Here is a 15,067-nt window from a genome sequence, read left to right as displayed (position 1 = left end):
AGACGTGGAATTCTCAAATGCAAGCTGAATTCAGGAACCTACCCCACAACATTTAGAGTGGAATAGCCAATATCTTTGTTTAGTTCTGTAAACGCTAATGTTCCATTGCGTACAAAAGGTGAGCTACTGAAAGTAACTCCTGGAATATTGGTAGCACACTGATAAAATTGGTTGCATACTACACTAAATCATATGGTAAGTAAAATAATGTTTACATCAAGTTAGCTCATAGTAGTTTTCAGCAAAATTCAAATCTACTATTGAGCTGAATGCATATTCTATGCATTTTGAGATATGGATGTGTACATAACCAGTCAGGGTGAGATGGAACTGTATAGATATTGCATTTCTTCTACTCAGAGCCGTGGAATACTCAAATGCAAGCTGAATTCAGGAACCTACTCCACAACATTTAGAGTGGAACAGCCAATATCTTTGTTTAGTTCTGTAAACGCTAATGTTCCACTGCGTACAAAAGGTGAGCTACTGAAAGTAACTCCTGGAATATTGGTAGCACACTGATAAAATTGGTTGCATACTGCACTAAATCATATGGTAAGTAAAATAATGTTTACATCAAGTTAGCTCATAGTAGTTTTCAGCAAAATTCAAATATACACTACTGAGCTGAAAGCATCTTTTTTTTACTATGCATTTTGAGTTAAGGATGTGTACATAACTACTCAGGATCAGCTGGAACAGTATAGATATTGCATGTTTTCTACTCAGAGCAATGGAATTGTCAAAGGCAAGCTGAATTCAGAAACCTATCTCACAACGTTTAGAGTGGAACAGCCGGTATATTTGTTTATTTCTGTAAACGCTAATGTTCCATTGTGTACAAAAAGTGATGTTACTGGAAGTAACTTGTCCAACATTGGTAGCACACATAAAATTAGTTGCATACTACTCTAAATTATATGGTGAGTAAAATAATGTATACATCAAGTTAGATAGTAGTTTTCATCAAATTTCAGCTGAATGCATTACTTTCTATTGTATGTATTTTTAGTTAAGGATATGCACATAAGTAAGGGTGAGCTGGAACTGTATAGATATTGTATGCACACTGTCAGAGACATGGAATACACAAATGCAAGCTGAATTCAGGAACCTACCTCACATTTAGAGTGGAACAGCCAATATCTTTGTTTAGTTCTGTAAACGCAACTGTCCCATTGTGTTCAAAAGGTGATGTTACTGAAAGTAACTCCTGGAATATTGGTAGCACACTGATAAAATTGGTTGCATACTACACTAAATCATATGGTAAGTAAAATAATGTTTACAGCAAGTTAGATAGTAGTTTTCAGCAAATTTGAGCTGAATTAATTACTTTCTATTCTATGTATTTTTTAGTTAAGGATGTGCACATAAGTAAGGGAACTGTATAGATATTGCATGCACACTGTCAGAGCCATGGAATACTCAAAAGCAAGCTGAATTCAGGAACCTACCCCACAATATTTAGAGTGGAACAGCCAATATCTTTGTTTAGTTCTGTAAACGCTAATGTTCCATTGCGTACAAAAGGTGAGCTACTGAAAGTAACTCCTGGAATATTGGTAGCACACTGATAAAATTGGTTGCATACTACACTAAATCATATGGTAAGTAAAATAATGTTTACATCAAGTTAGCTCATAGTAGTTTTCAGCAAAATTCAAATCTACTATTGAGCTGAATGCATATTCTATGCATTTTGAGATATGGATGTGTACATAACCAGTCAGGGTGAGATGGAACTGTATAGATATTGCATTTCTTCTACTCAGAGCCGTGGAATACTCAAATGCAAGCTGAATTCAGGAACCTACCTCATAATATTTAGAGTGGCACAACCAATATCTTTAGTTCTGTAAACGCAAATGTTCCATTGTGTACAAACGGTAATGAAACTGAAAGTCAGCTCTCGGTCATTGGTAGCACTGATAAAATTGGTTGCATACTACACTAAATCATATGGTAAGTAAAATAATGTTTACAGCAAGTTAGATAGTAGTTTTCAGCAAATTTGAGCTGAATTAATTACTTTCTATTCTATGTATTTTTTAGTTAAGGATGTGCTCATAAGTAAGGGAACTGTATAGATATTGCATGCACACTGTCAGAGCCATGGAATACTCAAAGGCAAGCTGAATTCAGGAACCTACCCCACAATATTTAGAGTGGAACAGCCAATATCTTTGTTTAGTTCTGTAAACGCTAATGTTCCATTGCGTACAAAAGGTGAGCTACTGAAAGTAACTCCTGGAATATTGGTAGCACACTGATAAAATTGGTTGCATACTGCACTAAATCATATGGTAAGTAAAATAATGTTTACATCAAGTTAGCTCATAGTAGTTTTCAGCAAAATTCAAATATACACTACTGAGCTGAAAGCATCTTTTTTTTACTATGCATTTTGAGTTAAGGATGTGTACATAACTACTCAGGATCAGCTGGAACAGTATAGATATTGCATGTTTTCTACTCAGAGCAATGGAATTGTCAAAGGCAAGCTGAATTCAGAAACCTATCTCACAACGTTTAGAGTGGAACAGCCGGTATATTTGTTTATTTCTGTAAACGCTAATGTTCCATTGTGTACAAAAAGTGATGTTACTGGAAGTAACTTGTCCAACATTGGTAGCACACATAAAATTAGTTGCATACTACTCTAAATTATATGGTGAGTAAAATAATGTATACATCAAGTTAGATAGTAGTTTTCAGCAAATTTGAGCTGAATTAATTACTTTCTATTCTATGTATTTTTTAGTTAAGGATGTGCACATAAGTAAGGGAACTGTATAGATATTGCATGCACACTGTCAGAGCCATGGAATACTCAAAGGCAAGCTGAATTCAGGAACCTACCCCACAATATTTAGAGTGGAACAGCCAATATCTTTGTTTAGTTCTGTAAACGCTAATGTTCCATTGCGTACAAAAGGTGAGCTACTGAAAGTAACTCCTGGAATATTGGTAGCACACTGATAAAATTGGTTGCATACTACACTAAATCATATGGTAAGTAAAATAATGTTTACATCAAGTTAGCTCATAGTAGTTTTCAGCAAAATTCAAATCTACTATTGAGCTGAATGCATATTCTATGCATTTTGAGATATGGATGTGTACATAACCAGTCAGGGTGAGATGGAACTGTATAGATATTGCATTTCTTCTACTCAGAGCCGTGGAATACTCAAATGCAAGCTGAATTCAGGAACCTACCTCATAATATTTAGAGTGGCACAACCAATATCTTTAGTTCTGTAAACGCAAGTGTACCATTGTGTACAAACGGTAATGAAACTGAAAGTCAGCTCTCGGTCATTGGTAGCACTGATAAAATTGGTTGCATACTACACTAAATCATATGGTAAGTAAAATAATGTTTACATCAAGTTAGCTCATAGTAGTTTTCAGCAAAATGCAAATCTACTATTGAGCTGAATGCATATTCTATGCATTTTGAGATATGGATGTGTACATAACCAGTCAGGGTGAGATGGAACTGTATAGATATTGCATTTCGTCTACTCAGAGCCGTGGAATACTAAAATGCAAGCTGAATTCAGGAACCAACCTCACATTTAGAGTGGAACAGCCAGTGTATTTGTTTATTTCTGTAAACGCTAATGTTCCATTGTGTTCAAAAGGTGATGTTACTGGAAGTAACTTGTCCAACATTGGTAGCACACATAAAATTAGTTGCATACTACTCTAAATTATATGGTGAGTAAAATAATGTATACAGCAAGTTAGATAGTAGTTTTCAGCAAATTTGAGCTGAATACATTACTTTCTATTCTATGTATTTTTTAGTTAAGGATGTGCACATAAGTAAGGGAACTGTAGAGATATTGCATGCACACTGTCAGAGCCATGGAATACTCAAAGGCAAGCTGAATTCAGGAACCTACTCCACAACATTTAGAGTGGAACAGCCAATATCTTTGTTTAGTTCTGTAAACGCTAATGTTCCATTGCGTACAAAAGGTGAGCTACTGAAAGTAACTCCTGGAATATTGGTAGCACACTGATAAAATTGGTTGCATACTGCACTAAATCATATGGTAAGTAAAATAATGTTTACATCAAGTTAGCTCATAGTAGTTTTCAGCAAAATTCAAATATACACTACTGAGCTGAAAGCATCTTTTTTTTACTATGCATTTTGAGTTAAGGATGTGTACATAACTACTCAGGATCAGCTGGAACAGTATAGATATTGCATGTTTTCTACTCAGAGCAATGGAATTGTCAAAGGCAAGCTGAATTCAGAAACCTATCTCACAACGTTTAGAGTGGAACAGCCGGTATATTTGTTTATTTCTGTAAACGCTAATGTTCCATTGTGTACAAAAAGTGATGTTACTGGAAGTAACTTGTCCAACATTGGTAGCACACATAAAATTAGTTGCATACTACTCTAAATTATATGGTGAGTAAAATAATGTATACATCAAGTTAGATAGTAGTTTTCATCAAATTTCAGCTGAATGCATTACTTTCTATTTTATGTATTTTTAGTTAAGGATATGCACATAAGTAAGGGTGAGCTGGAACTGTATAGATATTGTATGCACACTGTCAGAGACATGGAATACACAAATGCAAGCTGAATTCAGGAACCTACCTCACATTTAGAGTGGAACAGCCAATATCTTTGTTTAGTTCTGTAAACGCTAATGTTCCATTGCGTACAAAAGGTGAGCTACTGAAAGTAACTCCTGGAATATTGGTAGCACACTGATAAAATTGGTTGCATACTACACTAAATCATATGGTAAGTAAAATAATGTTTACATCAAGTTAGCTCATAGTAGTTTTCAGCAAAATTCAAATCTACTATTGAGCTGAATGCATATTCTATGCATTTTGAGATATGGATGTGTACATAACCAGTCAGGGTGAGATGGAACTGTATAGATATTGCATTTCTTCTACTCAGAGCCGTGGAATACTCAAATGCAAGCTGAATTCAGGAACCTACCTCATAATATTTAGAGTGGCACAACCAATATCTTTAGTTCTGTAAACGCAAATGTACCATTGTGTACAAACGGTAATGAAACTGAAAGTCAGCTCTCGGTCATTGGTAGCACTGATAAAATTGGTTGCATACTACACTAAATCATATGGTAAGTAAAATAATGTTTACAGCAAGTTAGATAGTAGTTTTCTGCAAATTTCAGCTGAATGCATTACTTTCTATTCTATGTATTTTTAGTTAAGGATATGCACATAAGTAAGGGTGAGCTGGAACTGTATAGATATTGTATGCACACTGTCAGAGACGTGGAATTCTCAAATGCAAGCTGAATTCAGGAACCTACCCCACAACATTTAGAGTGGAATAGCCAATATCTTTGTTTAGTTCTGTAAACGCTAATGTTCCATTGCGTACAAAAGGTGAGCTACTGAAAGTAGCTCCTGGAATATTGGTAGCACACTGATAAAATTGGTTGCATACTACACTAAATCATATGGTAAGTAAAATAATGTTTACATCAAGTTAGCTCATAGTAGTTTTCAGCAAAATTCAAATCTACTATTGAGCTGAATGCATATTCTATGCATTTTGAGATATGGATGTGTACATAACCAGTCAGGGTGAGATGGAACTGTATAGATATTGCATTTCTTCTACTCAGAGCCGTGGAATACTCAAATGCAAGCTGAATTCAGGAACCTACTCCACAACATTTAGAGTGGAACAGCCAATATCTTTGTTTAGTTCTGTAAACGCTAATGTTCCACTGCGTACAAAAGGTGAGCTACTGAAAGTAACTCCTGGAATATTGGTAGCACACTGATAAAATTGGTTGCATACTGCACTAAATCATATGGTAAGTAAAATAATGTTTACATCAAGTTAGCTCATAGTAGTTTTCAGCAAAATTCAAATATACACTACTGAGCTGAAAGCATCTTTTTTTTACTATGCATTTTGAGTTAAGGATGTGTACATAACTACTCAGGATCAGCTGGAACAGTATAGATATTGCATGTTTTCTACTCAGAGCAATGGAATTGTCAAAGGCAAGCTGAATTCAGAAACCTATCTCACAACGTTTAGAGTGGAACAGCCGGTATATTTGTTTATTTCTGTAAACGCTAATGTTCCATTGTGTACAAAAAGTGATGTTACTGGAAGTAACTTGTCCAACATTGGTAGCACACATAAAATTAGTTGCATACTACTCTAAATTATATGGTGAGTAAAATAATGTATACATCAAGTTAGATAGTAGTTTTCATCAAATTTCAGCTGAATGCATTACTTTCTATTGTATGTATTTTTAGTTAAGGATATGCACATAAGTAAGGGTGAGCTGGAACTGTATAGATATTGTATGCACACTGTCAGAGACATGGAATACACAAATGCAAGCTGAATTCAGGAACCTACCTCACATTTAGAGTGGAACAGCCAATATCTTTGTTTAGTTCTGTAAACGCAACTGTCCCATTGTGTTCAAAAGGTGATGTTACTGAAAGTAACTCCTGGAATATTGGTAGCACACTGATAAAATTGGTTGCATACTACACTAAATCATATGGTAAGTAAAATAATGTTTACAGCAAGTTAGATAGTAGTTTTCAGCAAATTTGAGCTGAATTAATTACTTTCTATTCTATGTATTTTTTAGTTAAGGATGTGCACATAAGTAAGGGAACTGTATAGATATTGCATGCACACTGTCAGAGCCATGGAATACTCAAAAGCAAGCTGAATTCAGGAACCTACCCCACAATATTTAGAGTGGAAGAGCCAATATCTTTGTTTAGTTCTGTAAACGCTAATGTTCCATTGCGTACAAAAGGTGAGCTACTGAAAGTAACTCCTGGAATATTGGTAGCACACTGATAAAATTGGTTGCATACTACACTAAATCATATGGTAAGTAAAATAATGTTTACATCAAGTTAGCTCATAGTAGTTTTCAGCAAAATTCAAATCTACTATTGAGCTGAATGCATATTCTATGCATTTTGAGATATGGATGTGTACATAACCAGTCAGGGTGAGATGGAACTGTATAGATATTGCATTTCTTCTACTCAGAGCCGTGGAATACTCAAATGCAAGCTGAATTCAGGAACCTACCTCATAATATTTAGAGTGGCACAACCAATATCTTTAGTTCTGTAAACGCAAATGTTCCATTGTGTACAAACGGTAATGAAACTGAAAGTCAGCTCTCGGTCATTGGTAGCACTGATAAAATTGGTTGCATACTACACTAAATCATATGGTAAGTAAAATAATGTTTACAGCAAGTTAGATAGTAGTTTTCAGCAAATTTGAGCTGAATTAATTACTTTCTATTCTATGTATTTTTTAGTTAAGGATGTGCTCATAAGTAAGGGAACTGTATAGATATTGCATGCACACTGTCAGAGCCATGGAATACTCAAAGGCAAGCTGAATTCAGGAACCTACCCCACAATATTTAGAGTGGAACAGCCAATATCTTTGTTTAGTTCTGTAAACGCTAATGTTCCATTGCGTACAAAAGGTGAGCTACTGAAAGTAACTCCTGGAATATTGGTAGCACACTGATAAAATTGGTTGCATACTGCACTAAATCATATGGTAAGTAAAATAATGTTTACATCAAGTTAGCTCATAGTAGTTTTCAGCAAAATTCAAATATACACTACTGAGCTGAAAGCATCTTTTTTTTACTATGCATTTTGAGTTAAGGATGTGTACATAACTACTCAGGATCAGCTGGAACAGTATAGATATTGCATGTTTTCTACTCAGAGCAATGGAATTGTCAAAGGCAAGCTGAATTCAGAAACCTATCTCACAACGTTTAGAGTGGAACAGCCGGTATATTTGTTTATTTCTGTAAACGCTAATGTTCCATTGTGTACAAAAAGTGATGTTACTGGAAGTAACTTGTCCAACATTGGTAGCACACATAAAATTAGTTGCATACTACTCTAAATTATATGGTGAGTAAAATAATGTATACATCAAGTTAGATAGTAGTTTTCAGCAAATTTGAGCTGAATTAATTACTTTCTATTCTATGTATTTTTTAGTTAAGGATGTGCACATAAGTAAGGGAACTGTATAGATATTGCATGCACACTGTCAGAGCCATGGAATACTCAAAGGCAAGCTGAATTCAGGAACCTACCCCACAATATTTAGAGTGGAACAGCCAATATCTTTGTTTAGTTCTGTAAACGCTAATGTTCCATTGCGTACAAAAGGTGAGCTACTGAAAGTAACTCCTGGAATATTGGTAGCACACTGATAAAATTGGTTGCATACTACACTAAATCATATGGTAAGTAAAATAATGTTTACATCAAGTTAGCTCATAGTAGTTTTCAGCAAAATTCAAATCTACTATTGAGCTGAATGCATATTCTATGCATTTTGAGATATGGATGTGTACATAACCAGTCAGGGTGAGATGGAACTGTATAGATATTGCATTTCTTCTACTCAGAGCCGTGGAATACTCAAATGCAAGCTGAATTCAGGAACCTACCTCATAATATTTAGAGTGGCACAACCAATATCTTTAGTTCTGTAAACGCAAGTGTACCATTGTGTACAAACGGTAATGAAACTGAAAGTCAGCTCTCGGTCATTGGTAGCACTGATAAAATTGGTTGCATACTACACTAAATCATATGGTAAGTAAAATAATGTTTACATCAAGTTAGCTCATAGTAGTTTTCAGCAAAATGCAAATCTACTATTGAGCTGAATGCATATTCTATGCATTTTGAGATATGGATGTGTACATAACCAGTCAGGGTGAGATGGAACTGTATAGATATTGCATTTCGTCTACTCAGAGCCGTGGAATACTAAAATGCAAGCTGAATTCAGGAACCAACCTCACATTTAGAGTGGAACAGCCAGTGTATTTGTTTATTTCTGTAAACGCTAATGTTCCATTGTGTTCAAAAGGTGATGTTACTGGAAGTAACTTGTCCAACATTGGTAGCACACATAAAATTAGTTGCATACTACTCTAAATTATATGGTGAGTAAAATAATGTATACAGCAAGTTAGATAGTAGTTTTCAGCAAATTTGAGCTGAATACATTACTTTCTATTCTATGTATTTTTTAGTTAAGGATGTGCACATAAGTAAGGGAACTGTAGAGATATTGCATGCACACTGTCAGAGCCATGGAATACTCAAAGGCAAGCTGAATTCAGGAACCTACTCCACAACATTTAGAGTGGAACAGCCAATATCTTTGTTTAGTTCTGTAAACGCTAATGTTCCATTGCGTACAAAAGGTGAGCTACTGAAAGTAACTCCTGGAATATTGGTAGCACACTGATAAAATTGGTTGCATACTGCACTAAATCATATGGTAAGTAAAATAATGTTTACATCAAGTTAGCTCATAGTAGTTTTCAGCAAAATTCAAATATACACTACTGAGCTGAAAGCATCTTTTTTTTACTATGCATTTTGAGTTAAGGATGTGTACATAACTACTCAGGATCAGCTGGAACAGTATAGATATTGCATGTTTTCTACTCAGAGCAATGGAATTGTCAAAGGCAAGCTGAATTCAGAAACCTATCTCACAACGTTTAGAGTGGAACAGCCGGTATATTTGTTTATTTCTGTAAACGCTAATGTTCCATTGTGTACAAAAAGTGATGTTACTGGAAGTAACTTGTCCAACATTGGTAGCACACATAAAATTAGTTGCATACTACTCTAAATTATATGGTGAGTAAAATAATGTATACATCAAGTTAGATAGTAGTTTTCAGCAAATTTGAGCTGAATTAATTACTTTCTATTCTATGTATTTTTTAGTTAAGGATGTGCACATAAGTAAGGGAACTGTATAGATATTGCATGCACACTGTCAGAGCCATGGAATACTCAAAGGCAAGCTGAATTCAGGAACCTACCCCACAATATTTAGAGTGGAACAGCCAATATCTTTGTTTAGTTCTGTAAACGCTAATGTTCCATTGCGTACAAAAGGTGAGCTACTGAAAGTAACTCCTGGAATATTGGTAGCACACTGATAAAATTGGTTGCATACTACACTAAATCATATGGTAAGTAAAATAATGTTTACATCAAGTTAGCTCATAGTAGTTTTCAGCAAAATTCAAATCTACTATTGAGCTGAATGCATATTCTATGCATTTTGAGATATGGATGTGTACATAACCAGTCAGGGTGAGATGGAACTGTATAGATATTGCATTTCTTCTACTCAGAGCCGTGGAATACTCAAATGCAAGCTGAATTCAGGAACCTACCTCATAATATTTAGAGTGGCACAACCAATATCTTTAGTTCTGTAAACGCAAATGTACCATTGTGTACAAACGGTAATGAAACTGAAAGTCAGCTCTCGGTCATTGGTAGCACTGATAAAATTGGTTGCATACTACACTAAATCATATGGTAAGTAAAATAATGTTTACAGCAAGTTAGATAGTAGTTTTCTGCAAATTTCAGCTGAATGCATTACTTTCTATTCTATGTATTTTTAGTTAAGGATATGCACATAAGTAAGGGTGAGCTGGAACTGTATAGATATTGTATGCACACTGTCAGAGACGTGGAATTCTCAAATGCAAGCTGAATTCAGGAACCTACCCCACAACATTTAGAGTGGAATAGCCAATATCTTTGTTTAGTTCTGTAAACGCTAATGTTCCATTGCGTACAAAAGGTGAGCTACTGAAAGTAACTCCTGGAATATTGGTAGCACACTGATAAAATTGGTTGCATACTACACTAAATCATATGGTAAGTAAAATAATGTTTACATCAAGTTAGCTCATAGTAGTTTTCAGCAAAATTCAAATCTACTATTGAGCTGAATGCATATTCTATGCATTTTGAGATATGGATGTGTACATAACCAGTCAGGGTGAGATGGAACTGTATAGATATTGCATTTCTTCTACTCAGAGCCGTGGAATACTCAAATGCAAGCTGAATTCAGGAACCTACTCCACAACATTTAGAGTGGAACAGCCAATATCTTTGTTTAGTTCTGTAAACGCTAATGTTCCACTGCGTACAAAAGGTGAGCTACTGAAAGTAACTCCTGGAATATTGGTAGCACACTGATAAAATTGGTTGCATACTGCACTAAATCATATGGTAAGTAAAATAATGTTTACATCAAGTTAGCTCATAGTAGTTTTCAGCAAAATTCAAATATACACTACTGAGCTGAAAGCATCTTTTTTTTACTATGCATTTTGAGTTAAGGATGTGTACATAACTACTCAGGATCAGCTGGAACAGTATAGATATTGCATGTTTTCTACTCAGAGCAATGGAATTGTCAAAGGCAAGCTGAATTCAGAAACCTATCTCACAACGTTTAGAGTGGAACAGCCGGTATATTTGTTTATTTCTGTAAACGCTAATGTTCCATTGTGTACAAAAAGTGATGTTACTGGAAGTAACTTGTCCAACATTGGTAGCACACATAAAATTAGTTGCATACTACTCTAAATTATATGGTGAGTAAAATAATGTATACATCAAGTTAGATAGTAGTTTTCATCAAATTTCAGCTGAATGCATTACTTTCTATTTTATGTATTTTTAGTTAAGGATATGCACATAAGTAAGGGTGAGCTGGAACTGTATAGATATTGTATGCACACTGTCAGAGACATGGAATACACAAATGCAAGCTGAATTCAGGAACCTACCTCACATTTAGAGTGGAACAGCCAATATCTTTGTTTAGTTCTGTAAACGCAACTGTCCCATTGTGTTCAAAAGGTGATGTTACTGAAAGTAACTCCTGGAATATTGGTAGCACACTGATAAAATTGGTTGCATACTACACTAAATCATATGGTAAGTAAAATAATGTTTACAGCAAGTTAGATAGTAGTTTTCAGCAAATTTGAGCTGAATTAATTACTTTCTATTCTATGTATTTTTTAGTTAAGGATGTGCACATAAGTAAGGGAACTGTATAGATATTGCATGCACACTGTCAGAGCCATGGAATACTCAAAGGCAAGCTGAATTCAGGAACCTACCCCACAATATTTAGAGTGGAACAGCCAATATCTTTGTTTAGTTCTGTAAACGCTAATGTTCCATTGCGTACAAAAGGTGAGCTACTGAAAGTAACTCCTGGAATATTGGTAGCACACTGATAAAATTGGTTGCATACTACACTAAATCATATGGTAAGTAAAATAATGTTTACATCAAGTTAGCTCATAGTAGTTTTCAGCAAAATTCAAATCTACTATTGAGCTGAATGCATATTCTATGCATTTTGAGATATGGATGTGTACATAACCAGTCAGGGTGAGATGGAACTGTATAGATATTGCATTTCTTCTACTCAGAGCCGTGGAATACTCAAATGCAAGCTGAATTCAGGAACCTACCTCATAATATTTAGAGTGGCACAACCAATATCTTTAGTTCTGTAAACGCAAATGTTCCATTGTGTACAAACGGTAATGAAACTGAAAGTCAGCTCTCGGTCATTGGTAGCACTGATAAAATTGGTTGCATACTACACTAAATCATATGGTAAGTAAAATAATGTTTACAGCAAGTTAGATAGTAGTTTTCAGCAAATTTGAGCTGAATTAATTACTTTCTATTCTATGTATTTTTTAGTTAAGGATGTGCTCATAAGTAAGGGAACTGTATAGATATTGCATGCACACTGTCAGAGCCATGGAATACTCAAAGGCAAGCTGAATTCAGGAACCTACCCCACAATATTTAGAGTGGAACAGCCAATATCTTTGTTTAGTTCTGTAAACGCTAATGTTCCATTGCGTACAAAAGGTGAGCTACTGAAAGTAACTCCTGGAATATTGGTAGCACACTGATAAAATTGGTTGCATACTGCACTAAATCATATGGTAAGTAAAATAATGTTTACATCAAGTTAGCTCATAGTAGTTTTCAGCAAAATTCAAATATACACTACTGAGCTGAAAGCATCTTTTTTTTACTATGCATTTTGAGTTAAGGATGTGTACATAACTACTCAGGATCAGCTGGAACAGTATAGATATTGCATGTTTTCTACTCAGAGCAATGGAATTGTCAAAGGCAAGCTGAATTCAGAAACCTATCTCACAACGTTTAGAGTGGAACAGCCGGTATATTTGTTTATTTCTGTAAACGCTAATGTTCCATTGTGTACAAAAAGTGATGTTACTGGAAGTAACTTGTCCAACATTGGTAGCACACATAAAATTAGTTGCATACTACTCTAAATTATATGGTGAGTAAAATAATGTATACATCAAGTTAGATAGTAGTTTTCAGCAAATTTGAGCTGAATTAATTACTTTCTATTCTATGTATTTTTTAGTTAAGGATGTGCACATAAGTAAGGGAACTGTATAGATATTGCATGCACACTGTCAGAGCCATGGAATACTCAAAGGCAAGCTGAATTCAGGAACCTACCCCACAATATTTAGAGTGGAACAGCCAATATCTTTGTTTAGTTCTGTAAACGCTAATGTTCCATTGCGTACAAAAGGTGAGCTACTGAAAGTAACTCCTGGAATATTGGTAGCACACTGATAAAATTGGTTGCATACTACACTAAATCATATGGTAAGTAAAATAATGTTTACATCAAGTTAGCTCATAGTAGTTTTCAGCAAAATTCAAATCTACTATTGAGCTGAATGCATATTCTATGCATTTTGAGATTTGGATGTGTACATAACCAGTCAGGGTGAGATGGAACTGTATAGATATTGCATTTCTTCTACTCAGAGCCGTGGAATACTCAAATGCAAGCTGAATTCAGGAACCTACCTCATAATATTTAGAGTGGCACAACCAATATCTTTAGTTCTGTAAACGCAAGTGTACCATTGTGTACAAACGGTAATGAAACTGAAAGTCAGCTCTCGGTCTTTGGTAGCACTGATAAAATTGGTTGCATACTACACTAAATCATATGGTAAGTAAAATAATGTTTACATCAAGTTAGCTCATAGTAGTTTTCAGCAAAATGCAAATCTACTATTGAGCTGAATGCATATTCTATGCATTTTGAGATATGGATGTGTACATAACCAGTCAGGGTGAGATGGAACTGTATAGATATTGCATTTCGTCTACTCAGAGCCGTGGAATACTAAAATGCAAGCTGAATTCAGGAACCAACCTCACATTTAGAGTGGAACAGCCAGTGTATTTGTTTATTTCTGTAAACGCTAATGTTCCATTGTGTTCAAAAGGTGATGTTACTGGAAGTAACTTGTCCAACATTGGTAGCACACATAAAATTAGTTGCATACTACTCTAAATTATATGGTGAGTAAAATAATGTATACAGCAAGTTAGATAGTAGTTTTCAGCAAATTTGAGCTGAATACATTACTTTCTATTCTATGTATTTTTTAGTTAAGGATGTGCACATAAGTAAGGGAACTGTAGAGATATTGCATGCACACTGTCAGAGCCATGGAATACTCAAAGGCAAGCTGAATTCAGGAACCTACTCCACAACATTTAGAGTGGAACAGCCAATATCTTTGTTTAGTTCTGTAAACGCTAATGTTCCACTGCGTACAAAAGGTGAGCTACTGAAAGTAACTCCTGGAATATTGGTAGCACACTGATAAAATTGGTTGCATACTGCACTAAATCATATGGTAAGTAAAATAATGTTTACATCAAGTTAGCTCATAGTAGTTTTCAGCAAAATTCAAATATACACTACTGAGCTGAAAGCATCTTTTTTTTACTATGCATTTTGAGTTAAGGATGTGTACATAACTACTCAGGATCAGCTGGAACAGTATAGATATTGCATGTTTTCTACTCAGAGCAATGGAATTGTCAAAGGCAAGCTGAATTCAGAAACCTATCTCACAACGTTTAGAGTGGAACAGCCGGTATATTTGTTTATTTCTGTAAACGCTAATGTTCCATTGTGTCAAAAAGTGATGTTACTGGAAGTAACTTGTCCAACATTGGTAGCACACATAAAATTAGTTGCATACTACTCTAAATTATATGGTGAGTAAAATAATGTATACATCAAGTTAGATAGTAGTTTTCAGCAAATTTGAGCTGAATT

This window comes from Hemitrygon akajei, chromosome 21 (genome assembly GCF_048418815.1).
Source record: "Hemitrygon akajei chromosome 21, sHemAka1.3, whole genome shotgun sequence".
NCBI classification, from domain to species: domain Eukaryota; kingdom Metazoa; phylum Chordata; class Chondrichthyes; order Myliobatiformes; family Dasyatidae; genus Hemitrygon; species Hemitrygon akajei.
Note: the sequence above shows the minus strand (reverse complement) of the source record.